Source organism: Populus nigra, chromosome 1 (assembly GCF_951802175.1).
Source record: "Populus nigra chromosome 1, ddPopNigr1.1, whole genome shotgun sequence".
Lineage (NCBI taxonomy): Eukaryota > Viridiplantae > Streptophyta > Magnoliopsida > Malpighiales > Salicaceae > Populus > Populus nigra.
In genome coordinates this window covers 48,952,618-48,966,029 of record NC_084852.1, presented here as the reverse complement: position 1 = coordinate 48,966,029, position 13,412 = coordinate 48,952,618, and positions in this window count along the sequence as shown.

Below are 13,412 nucleotides of genomic sequence, written 5' to 3'. Positions count from 1 at the left end.
TCTGCTTTCTATTGTCTAACCTTGCAATGTCTTGAGGGTATGCTTTGGTGGCTCTATCTGTGAAAATTAACGCGCTGGAGAACATGGCAAGGTTTATGCAGTGGGAGGTTCGTATAATTACCTGCTCTAAGGTAATTAATCCAACCCTATTTATCTTTTTTTTTATTATTGATGTTTTGCATCTGGATTAATGAATTAATGAATTAGAATGTTACCTTTATTTTAATCACGTTAAAAAGAAAAATTTTAAAATAATTTTTAATAAAATCTTAACTATAAAAGTGAATGAATCAATTTCTAAAAGTCTTCGTCAACTTTTAGAATCTTCCAGCAGGACCACAAACAATAAGTGGGGTCTGTTCCAGCTGCTGTCTGTTAGGATGGAAATGGCAGCTCAAATCCCGGGCCACATATTGGGTGTGAGACCTTGGGTTTGGCACAAAGTCTTTTTATTTGTAAGAACAATAACAGTAAATAGACAGATAAAAATTACAAATATTTTCCCTTCCTCCTTCCTTGTAATTATGTATTAGTATCCGGTGGGTGTGTGAGTTTAATTTGAAGCTGTGATAGGATTTGAAAGTTAGAATTCTCTTAAAACCCCTTTTAAGGATTAATTGTGATGAATAGAAACATGATTACATTTTTGGAAAAAGAATGAAATGGATTTAATATGATGGATTTGTATGATTTGAATGAGGAATTATATTAGGGAGTTTAGGAAGACAATTTTAAGACCCCTGGGATTGTGTTTATTTGTTTTGTTGATGTTGGGTTTAAATTTGAAGGATTGCAGAATCGATATGTGATTCATTATCCTTTTTTGGTGTGGTTTATTGTTTCCTCTATTAGTTGTCGATCAATTGGTTCATACTGGTCAACCATTTAAAGAGCAGCAAGGTCTTTTCGGTCCTATTTAGTTTTTTAGTTAATTACTCAATGCTAAAGAAAAGTAACTAACCTGTGTGCAAATAGTTAATTATTCAATGCTAAAGAAAAGTAACCAACCTGTGTGCAAATTATATTGTGTTTCCTAGCTAGTGAGTAGGGTGCTAGTATTGTGCGGATTAACCTTCCACAGTTATATGTGTGTGTGCGTGTGTTCCATAGTTTACAAGTAGAATGACACTATAGATTTTGTTTTGAGCTTGCTTTAGAGTCAAGAGGGATATGACTCGGTTTGAGTGATAGTAGATCGGTTAACCAAGTTAGCACACTTCCTGCTAGTGAAAACTACCAATGAATTTACTAAACTGGAAGAGTTGTATGTTAGGTGTATGCTAGTGAGATTGTGAGGTTGCATGGAGTGGCAATGTTTATTCTGTCAGATAAAAATTCTCAGTTCACATCAAAGTTTTGGATGAGTTTTCAAGAAGCTCTAGGTACGAGAGTTCAATTATATATATACATAATTTTCTTCATTCAAATAATACAAATCCATCACATTCAATCCATTCCATTCTTTTCCCAAAACCTTAATTATGTTCGTATTCATCACAATTAATCCTTCAAAGTGGTTTTAAGGGAATTCTTACATGTATTCGAATCCTATCATAACCTCAAATCGAACTTGCACACCTACCAGATGCTAATACATAGTAACAGAGCTTGGGAATGAAGAATGTAATTTGTGTGTGTGTGTTTGGGGGGGGGGGGGGGGGGGGGTGGGGGCGGCGGCGTATTGGTATGTTTTTAAACTTGTTTTATGAGCTATTCATGGTTTTTGGAGAAGCAATCAATTGTCACTTTATTTGCCATGAAAGTTGAATTTATGACTGCAACTTCATGTGCATGTGCAAGCGATATAATTGAAGAAAATTCTTGAAGAACTTAATTTCAAAAGACAAAGGCTTACAATAATTTTTTGTGTGACAATACTCAACAATTAAACTTTTTAGCAAGCATATTGACGTGAATTTTCACTTCTTAAGAGATTTCACAAAGAATGAGACCATTGAGATCATTTATTGTGAAAGTAAAGATAAAGTTGTTGATATATTCACCAAGTCCCTTAAATTAGAATTGTTTGTGACGCTCGGGAAATTATTTGATTGTTTGTGACACTCAGGAAATTATTTGATGTTTGTACTCAAGAAAACCTTATTTAAAGGAGAGTCCTTCATTGTTAAACTGAGTGCTAAGAATATTAGTTTAAGAGAGGGATTGTTAGATAAAATACTAGTGTACGTAGGAATCTTTGATTAAAAAGAATTTGTGTTAGTTTAATTAATTAGAATTCTTGTTTAATTAGAGTAAGTTAGAATCCTTATTAGATTAAGATTGTTAGAAGTTATAATCTCCTTGTAAATGTAAGCCAATGTATTCAAAATTTTAAGAGTGAACCAATCAATAAACAATTGAAAGGTTCAAATACTTGTGTGTTTTATTTCTAACAATTTGATGTACCCGGACTCACTACAAGATTTCACAATTTTACTGACGGAACAATTCCGTCGGTGTATGATTAGAAGTTCGTCGGTGATTTTTTTACCGACGTTATCACCGACAGATTACGTCCGTCAGCTTTCCCTTCGTTGGTGATTCCCCCTTCCGTCGCCATATTGGTCGGAAAAACAAAAAAACTATTTGCCGATGGTTTTACAGACGGAATTTGCGCGCCAAAAAAAAGATTCCCGCTTGAAATATACCGATGGATTTTTAGTCCGTCGGTGATATTCCCGCTTGAAATATACCGAAGGAGTTTTAGTCTGTCGGTGATATTGTGATTGACCAATGGAAACTAACCGTCGGTAAATCTGTCGGTGAGTGTATGAAATACCGACCGAATATGTCCGTTACCGAATTCATCCGTCGGTAAAATCCTTCGTAATATTTTTTTCTTTATTTGTTTTTAAAAAATTATTTAGGATATATAATATAAAACTATATAAATTAATTGTAATACAAACCAATTATGCAAATAAAATTTATATTAAACATAAAAAAAAAGTTAAATAATATTCATTACAAACTGAATATGTTTCAAGAAAAATATTAAATGAAGTTTTAAAGGTAAATAATGTTGATTACAAATTAATATAAAGGTGGAGCTGGTGGAGGAGGAGGAGATCCTGGCGGAGGCTGGTGGTTATACGGCCAAAAAAGATTAGGCGCACATGTTCCACTATTTGACAAGTTCATAATCATTTTGCGAAGCTGTTCATAATCCGTTTTTTGTTGTTCATGAGTCGCTTCATACTCCGCTTTTTGTTGTGCTTGAGACGCTTTGAGTTGCTCAGACTCCGCTCTTTGTTGTGCATGAGATGCTTTGAGTTGTGCGTACTCCGCTTTTAGGTTATCGTATTTCTCGGTGAGCTGAGCCGTGTGTTGCTGCAAGGCCACGAACTCCTTAGATTGAGAGCTCGATATTGATTGAGAGCTCGATATTGATTGGGAGCTCCCAACAGTTGAAACACTACGGGTCGACCGCAAGTTGTCGACCATAGTGTTGGAGAGCCCATAAACCTGATTTTTATCGGGTCCACCTGACGAGCCAACCTCCATCCACAAATCCGGATCGAATTTCGGATGGGTCAAAAAATCATCCCCGTATCTCTCCCTCAACCGATTATTATAGGTCTCCTGAAAATAAAATAAAAAGTAATCATCATATTCAATACAATGAACATAATAACTTACAAAATAAAATGGTTGAAAACAAACATACCACGAAATGTTGAGCACGGTTATCAACGAACTGTTGCGCCCCCTTCTGGCGGTCTTGACTCTGCATGTGCGTCTCCACAAACAGCTCCATCGGGCTCAGCTCACGTCCAAGAGACGCAGCCTATAATGAAAAAAGATATATTAACAACAATTGAATTTAACGATATATTTCATTTAAATTAATCTTACCATCCGTTTTGTATATGCAGCAAACGGAACGGAGCCGCCAGTGTGCGTTGTCACCCTGCCATGAATTGGCCGATTCCGGTTGCCAGCACCGGACTGTGAGCGTCGTGTGAACCGCTCAGACGTCACGTGCTCAAGATAGTGCGGCCATATATCTTCCGGGATGTATATCGGTTTGAAATCCCTCCAAACCGCAACATCGTTCCAGCTTTGGAAACCCCTATCCCTCGCGGGTTTTTTTTGCCTTTTTCTGTGATTCATACCAAAAATCACGCAACCTACTTCACGCAATCAAAAATTACATTTCGAAACATAAATTTTTGTCTAAAAAAAATCCTGTATTGTTTTCGATCTTACCTAGTTGCCGCGTGATTTTCCCACACCCTCCTCACAACAATGTTATGCTCAATGTCCCAGCAGAATTTGTGCTGTGTATAACTAAACAAGTTTAAATAAAAATAATAATTTATTTACAACTATATTAATAAGTTGAAAATTATAAATTAATACCAACCTCAAACCTGTTAAACCATGCATTGATTTGAGGCATCCATTCAGGATGCTTGGATATTTGACTCCATTGAAACAATGGAATCTCCATCGACGATTTAAACGCCGATGATATTGCTCGGGCGGCTTCAATGTTTGTGAACCTGAAAATAAATGAAATAAATTCAATAGTGATTACTTCTTAAATTATGTTGTAATTTAAAAAAAAACTAAAACCTTAACAAACTTACATTGAAAGGTCGTCCTTCCACTGTGCCTCGTACTTGCGGGTAAATTGATTCTACTGTGAAGGCACGCCGCCTCTGCGCTGTGAAGTACCGCTGGAAGAGGCAGCATCGGTTGATGGCGCGGGTGGTGTAGGTGCCTCTTCTTGAGAGGCACCTAAGGAAATATCATCATCGCTGCTAAACGAACTAGCTGCGACCACACTTGAGCGACCAGCTCTGGTTTTCGTTCTACGCATCTATACAATTTGATACTAATAATTATATAATTAAATTCAAATGTAAAAAAAAATTCGACAGCACCTCCCCTATACCGGATACTACCTAAATCCACAAACCTGCACATATTAACAATAGCCACAATCAATTTACCCTATCTATACTAATTATTCCAACATATTCAATTACTAATCCTAAGGTAAATTCAACATTAAGAATTACAATTCAAGTAATTATTCAATAATTATGCCAATATAACAAAACAATAAATTAAAAAAAAAAACTCTAGAATAACAATCAAAATAAATGGAAAAAATTAAACACAAAGCATGCAATAATAGAGTAAAACTAATAATTATTCCAACATATTCAATTACTAATTCTAAGGTAAATTCAACATTAAGAATTACAATTCAACAAATTATTCAATAATTATGCCAATACAACAAAACAATAAAAAAATAAAAAAAAAACTCTATAATAACAATCAAAATAAATGGAAAAAATTAAACACAAATCATGCAATAATAAAGTAAAATTAATAATTATTCCAACATATTCAATTACTAATTCTATGGTAAATTCTACATTAACAATAAATATTCAACAAATTAACTAATAATAATTATGCAAATACAACAATAAAAAATATTCAATAAATTCAAAAAAAAAACTATAGACTTTAGCAATGAATTATGCAAAAAAAACTATAGACTTGATCTACATTACAAAAAATACACCAAAACAAAAAAAAATAACCAAAAAAATAGCAAAAAAAAACCATTAAAGAAAATGAAATACAGGAAACACTAACCTTTTAAACTGATGGAGATTCACGATAAAAAAAAGCTTAAGATCTGAGTGAAGAACAGAGTGAAGAACGGAGAGGAAAATAATGGTGAAAAACCGAGGAGAAGAGAAAATGAACTGAAGAGGCGGTCGGGATAGGTTAAAAGCCAGTTTTACCGACAGATTCACCGACGGATATAACATTAATTATTATTTTAATTTATTCCGTCGGTAAGGTGTTAAAAATCCGTCGGTACATTTTGAATTTCACACCAAATTTTTTAATGGCGCTCCATATTTTTCGCAGTCCGTCGGTAAAGCCGTCGGTAAGATGACGCGGTCAGAGATGCATTTAATGCACAACCCTTTGATATTCGCGCAGTCCGTTGGTAATTGTGTCGGTAAAATTGACAGAGTACCGACGGCTATAAATTCATCGGTGTTACCGTCGGTGACGTGGTGGCATTACCAGTAATTATTTTCGAACTCTCTGTGAAATGCCGACGGACTTAAGTCCGTCGGTGTGGCCGTCGATGATGTGGTGGCATTACCAGTAATTATTTTCAAACTCTCTGTGAAACATCGACGGACTTAAGTCCGTCGGTGACGTGGTGGCATTACCATAATACTAGGTGGCGACTCCTTTTTTTCACAACAGAAAGACCCTAATATCAATCCCCGCTACGAAGGATAGGTCGCCGCAACGTCGAGCTCTCGGGAGGGTGCGACAGGATGGCGACTCCACTGGGGACCCTTGGACTAAGCTTGGTAATTGTTTTTTTTTGTTATGCCATGTGTTGTTGTTTTTTTTTACTATGAATGATACTTGGTTTAAAAGCTTTAGCATGCATCTTTACATCCTATCATGCATGGTATATCAGATATGGATATAGATTTTATTGCACCCTATCATGCATCACTTGTATTATTATTATCTTGTCGAGAGCACACACATTAAACTTTAAGTTAGGTGGGAGACTAGCAGCTTGCCTTATGACTTGAGTCAAGGTTTAAGTTTGTGTAAACCCCAACTCTTTGCTGAGTGTTTAGACTGATAGTGATTGGTACATGTGCCATCCCACTATCTGCTGAACCCCCACATTGCCTTTACGAGGGCGATCACTGGGACAACAAGAGACCCTTTTTTAGAGACCAAGTAGTAAACCTACCCTATGTCTCACGTAAAGGAACTAGAACCTATCCTTAAGGTTTTATGCTCCATAATATCTTTTGCATCAAAACCCCAAGGCATTTTGAACCACAGGATTTGTGAACAAAATGGCCACCATTGCTAAATTTTCTATCATAGAATATGAAAAAAAAATTTGAAATGTCACAATTGACTGAAGGAGACTGCCTTGGAAGCGATGCTAAGAAACTGTCACCAATCAAGAACCTGAATTGCATTATGAATGAGGTGAACAAGTTAACGACTCACTTTCAGAATGTGGGTAAGGATGCATTTTTTAGTAGATACGGACGTTTGATGGAAATTGCAAGGGTAGAAGTTTTAAGCTCAGCTGTACGAACCATAGTTCATTTTTGGGATCCAGACTACCGATGTTTTTCTTTTGGAAGCATAGACCTATGTCCCACTATGGAGGAATATGGATTGTTGACTGAGTTTCCAAACAATCTGTATTAGATTTATTTGCCTTTGAGATCTGACAAGATCATCCCCGAACTGTCAAAACTGCTCAGAATCTCCAACTTGGAAAAGTTTTTGGAAAAGAATGCTACCGGTCTGAAATGGATGATGCTAGAAATTAAACTGGAAAAGAAGTCAGGATTAGAAAAAGAGAGATTGTTTGCCTTGGGCATATTTGGCCTTATGTTGTTCTCAAGTCAGACGGGTTTAGTGAGTTTGGAGGCCGCTGCTGCTTATATAGAGTATGAGAATACACAAATCAATCCAGTGGCTGCTATTTTAGCTGAAACCATCTTGACGCTTAATCATTGTAGGAGGACCGGAAAAGGGGCAATGAGATGCTGCACACAGTTGTATATCTGGATGGTTAGCCATATCGAAACAAAAAAAACCTATCTTCAATAATTTTTGGTGGTTCACCCAAAGACCCCTGAAGTTAGTAGAAGAAGAAGAATGGAGAGATCTAGACAACCAAGGTTGGGTTGACAAATTAGAAGGTTTGCCTAATAGTGATGTTAAGTGGAGAGCCCCATGGGGTAACGACAGTGAAAGTCCTAATGAGTTATGGACAAAGATGTTGGGTATCATTGGGGATTACAGGTTATGTGAGTTATGCTCCTGCCCTGGTGGTAAGGCAACTTGGGGGCATGCAGTTTGTTCCAAGGACTATGGGAATTGCTTAATTTTTTGGGTTGTTCAAAGATCCCATTGCACAAGAAGTTTTGGAGATCATCAAACAAGATTGGAAGCATCTGGTTTTGGTTGAGATAGAAGGTTTAAAGGATCCAAGTGCAAGCGAAGGATATGCAAGATGGAGAGACTTAGCTGCTTTAGCCATGCCTTGTGTAGGGGTCAAATCTCCCCAAACTGTAGAAGAGCCTATTAAGAGGAAAAGGGTCCATAATGAAGAGGAGTTGAGAAGACAAGTGGAAAAACTTCGAACAGAGTTAAGCAAAAGTTGAGAAGACAAGGCAATGTTAGAAGAAATGATTGCTGGAAGAAGATAAAAGAAGAGCATTTCTAGATGAACAAACACAATCTAGAGACGCGAGAATAACAAAGCTTGAGTTAAAGCTAAGTGAAGAGAAGATTGCTAGGAAAGAAGTGAGAAGGAGCTAGGAGGGATTAGTTTGGATTGGATGCAAAGTTGCTTTGAACTTGAAGCAATGGAGGTTGACTTTAAAGATTGCCAAGGAAGCACAAAATATACCCAAGAAAAATTTGCACAAGTTTAATTCGAACTGATGGATAGGATTAGGAAGTATGAGGATTTGAACAAGAAATATTGGAGTTGGAAAACCATTCGACAGATATTGTAAAGGAAGAGAGTAAAAGGAAAGGTTTTAAGGTTATTGAAGCAGAGTTAGCGGTTAAGACAAATGAGATAAAAGTTATGAGGATAAAAACTTGACAAGAAGCGCGAAAAGGTGGAAGTATTTGGACAATGGAAAAATACAAGGATCAAATCGACGCTAACAATGCTGTTTTGAACAAAACCAATATGTTGCTCATAGAAAAGATGACCAAGATGGATGAGCAAATGGACGAAGTTGCTGCACATACTCGGATTATTAGAATCAATGCGTGAAAAGTGGGAAGGGACATCATTCGCTATCGCCGAAGCCTTGCTAAAATCGATGCCTTTCTAGGGAAGATTGAGAATTGCGGCTTTGCCTTTTTTACCTTTGGCTAGAGAGTTTGTGGAGGAAAGGAAATAAACTTATCAAGCATTAATGAAAAGGACGTTGACCCATCTTCTTATGCAAAATCTGTCTCTTGGTGAACATGATTCAAGCAAACGACTTGAAAGGCAGTACTCCTAGCAACGTGACAAGAGAGCCTATGTTTATAAGGTGGTGGCTGTTATTCGTTCACAAGAAGGCTGCATCCATACCCAATATACAAAGCATTCTTATGACAATCATGCATTATGTCATGCATTTTCTTATACATCTACGCACGCATCAGACCTAGAAACATAGATCGTCCTTCTAGAATCCACAACACTCGATTAAAGAAAAGGATTGAAAATGAAGAAAGGTTACACCTAAAAGCTCAGTACCAAAGAAAGCTTGATGGAGTTTGGAATGATGATGCACACCTAATCGGTTTGCTCGAGCAAATGTTTTAAGACAACTTTTTCCCTTTAATGAGATCATGCATTTTCAAAAGTTCATCTTAATGTTTTTACACATCACTTTCCGTTTTCAAAGTGGATCTTCCAAAACAAACACCTGCACTTTACACTGAGAATGAATGACCAAACTTTAAAGAATACATAATAGCTGTAGAAGAGGAAGAATGGGATAAAAATAAGACAACATGAACAGCTTGGAGACCCGCTAAAGAGGAACTTCAAACCATAAATGTGGGTAATGAAGAAATCAAGAGAGAGTTAAAGATAGGGATTTTGATCACTCCTAAAGAAAGAGAAGAATTGGTTACTTCGAGATTATATAGATGTTTTTGCTTGGTCCTATGAGGATATGTCTGGCTTAGATACGGATATTGTAGTACAAAGGGTACTGCTGGTAGAAGGATGTAAATCGGTTAAGAAAAAGTTGAGAAGAATCCATTCGGATGTCTTGATCAAAGTAAAGGTAGAAATTGAAAAGCAGTGGAACACCGATTTTCTAGAAGTAGTCAAATATCCACAATGGGTGTCCAACATAGTGGTTGTACCAAAAAAGAAAGATAAAATCAGAGTTTGTCTACCACGCATAGATATGTTTGACAAATGCAGCACGTATCTCCACATATTCTTTTATGGATGGATTTTTGGGCTATAATCAGATAAAAATGACGTAAGAGGATAAGAAGAAGACAACATTTGTAACACCATGGAGAACCTTTTGTTACAAGGTCATGCCATTTGTTTTAAAGAATGTTGGGGCCACCTACCAAATGGCTATGGTGATTTTGTTTCATGACATGATGCACAAAGAGATTGAAGTATACGTGGATGACATGATTGCTAAATCTAGAGGGGGAGAGAATCATGTCCAAATATTGAAGAAATTGTTTGCAAGACTAAAGAAATATAAGTTGAGACTTAACCCGGTGAAGTGTTCGTTCGGGGTGAAATCTGGGAAGTTGTTAGGATTTGTGGTGAGTGACAAAGGGATAGAAGTGAATCCCGACAAAGTAAAGGCTATTCAATCTATGCCACCTCCCAAGACTAAGAAGGATGTGAGAGGTTTCTTAGGAAGGTTGAATTACATTGCTCGGTTTATATCCCAATTAACCACGACTTGTGACCCGATCTTTCGTTTGTTAAGGAAGAAGAACCCTGGAATTTGGAATAAAGAGTGCGAAGAGGCTTTTGAGAAAATCAAGCAGTACTTGTTGAATCCACCCATGCTTGTTCCTCCTATACCAGAAAGGCCATTGATATTGTACCTAACAGTAACAGAAACAGCAATGGGATGTGTGCTTGGGCAACACGATGAAACCGGAAGGAAGGAAAGGGCCATTTATTACTTAAGCAAGAAGTTCACGGAATGTGAGTCTAGGTATACTGTGATTGAGAAGCTGTGTTGCGCACTGACATGGGCTGCAAAAAGATTACGTCAGTATATGTTGTATCACACTACGTGGTTAATTTCCAAATTAGACCCGTTGAGGTACATTTGTGAAAAGCCTTATTTATCGAGCCGAATTGCAAGATGGCAAGTTCTATTGGCTGAGTATGACATAGTATATATGATAAGGAAAGCCGTAAAAGGGAGTATTATTGCCGATCACCTGGCTGACCATGCTATGGAAGATTATGAATCATTAGACTTGAATTTCCCGATGAAGATGTGCTTGCAATCGAGGAAGAGAAATCAGATTGGTGGATTATGTACTATGATGGAGCTGTAAATGTATGTGGTAACGGAGCGAGTGCGGTGATAATCTCTCCTAATAAGAAGCAGTATCCAGTTTCAGTTTAAGCTACAGTTCGGGTGCACCAACAATACGGCTGAGTATGAAGCTTGCATTCTCGGTTTAGAGGCTGCATTGGAGCTAAATATCAGAAAGATAGATGTGTATGGAGACTCAATGCTGATCATTTGCCAAGTAAAAGGAGAATGGCAAACCAAGGAAGAGAAGTTAAGGCCTTACCAAGAATACCTGTCTAAACTGGCTGGAGAATTTAAGGAAATAGAGTTCACCCATCTAGGAAGGGAAGGAAACCAATTTGCAGATGCTTTGGCTACACTAGCATCTATGGCCAAAATAGACTTTGGGCACAAGGTACAACCAGTACACATCAATATCAGAAATAACCCAGCTCATTGTTGCTCAGTCGAAAGAGAAGTGGATGGAAACCCTTGGTACTATGATGTCAAGAATTTCATCCAAAACCAGGCATATCCCATGAGGGCATCCAAAATCGACAAGAAGACCTTGAGGAGGTTGGCATTGGATTTTTATCTTGATGGGGAGATTTTGTATAAGAAATCATCCGACGGGACTTTATTGAGATGTTTGGATGAATTTGAGGCAAAAGGCGCGTTACGAGAAGTCCATGAAGGGATTTGCTCAACCCATGCTAATGGACAAGTGATGGCTAGGAAGATACAAAGAGTCGGTTACTTCTGGATGACATTAGAAAAGGATTGCATCGACTATGTCCGAAAATGTCATAAGTGCCAAGTATACAATGACAAAATCAACGCCCCTCCAACTCCTCTATTTAACTTGACATCTCCATGGCCCTTCACGATGTGGGGAATTGATGTGATTGGACCTGTAAACCCAAAAGCCAGCAATTGTCATAGGTTTATTCTCGTGGCTATCGACTACTTTACAAAATGGGTAGAAGCCGGGTCATTTGCTCATGTGACGCAAAAAGTAGTGAAGAAATTTATTGAGAGAGATTTGATTTGTCGATATGGTCCACCAGAAAAGATTATCACTGATAATGCCCAGAATTTCAATGGCAAGATGATAATAGAACTTTGCACTAAATGGAAAATCAAGCATTCCAACTCTTCACCGTATAGACCAAAGATGAATGGTGCGGTAGAAGCTGCTAACAAGAATGTCAAAAAGATTATTCAGAAAATGGTAGTCACCTGTAAGGATTGGCATGAGATGTTGCCATTTGCCCTTCATGCGTATCGTACCGCAGTCCGAACCTCAACAAGAGCCACCCCGTACACGTTGGTATATGGAATGGAGGCGGTTATGCCTTTAGAAGTGGAAATCCCCTCATTGAGAGTACTGGTAGACTCTGAGCTGGAAGAGGTAGAATGGGCAAAAGTTAGATATGAATAGCTGAATCTGATCAGTGAAAAGAGGATAGCCGCAATCTGTCATCATCAACTTTACCAATGAAGGATGGCCAAATCATACGACAAAAAGGTTCGACCTCGAGGATTCCACGAAGGAGATCTTGTACTGAAGAAAATATTGCCGTTACCAGGAGAAGATCAGAGTAAATGGGCGCCGAACTATGAGGGCCCTTACGTGGTGAAGAAAGCATTCTCGGGAGGAGCTTTGTTGTTATCTAGAATGGATGGAGAAGATCTAGTTAGGCCAGTGAATTCTGACTCTGTAAGGAAATATTATGCTTGATGTATTCCGTAATCTCCCAATCAATAAAATAAAGTTTGGCCATAAATTTTCTCTGTAAAAAACCTTTCTTCATAAAAAGCATGATCTCATAGCATTTGAAATCTTTTACTTAAACAAACTCTTTTCTTACACATGACTAAGGAAACGACTCCATCAATTGGAGGGAACCAAATCAAACCTAAAACTTGGCATATTTATGCACACTACACTGGGGGCAAGAAGTGTACGAAGTGCACATAGGGGTCCATAGTGAACCAAAGCCCAAAGGGGTATATCATAAAACTTCTAAAAAACATCTTTTATGAGAATTGCTAATTGCATTGAAAGTTTCAATTTTCATGAACAAAACCAAATCTTTTGAGTTTTCCTTTTGAAATAATAATAAAGCACAATACTCAATGAAGCAAGAAAGGGCCCCATAAGAAACCAGAGATCTCTTCACTAAGAGGATATGGTATATTTCGGTTCATGAGAAAAGGTTGAAACAAGAGCTCGAAGAAGTTTACGACGAAAGGGGGACCTATGTTTCCAAGATAGGTAACAAAAACATACATGCATATTGACCATAATGCATTGCTTTCAACATGTGTCAGATCGGTGTTTCA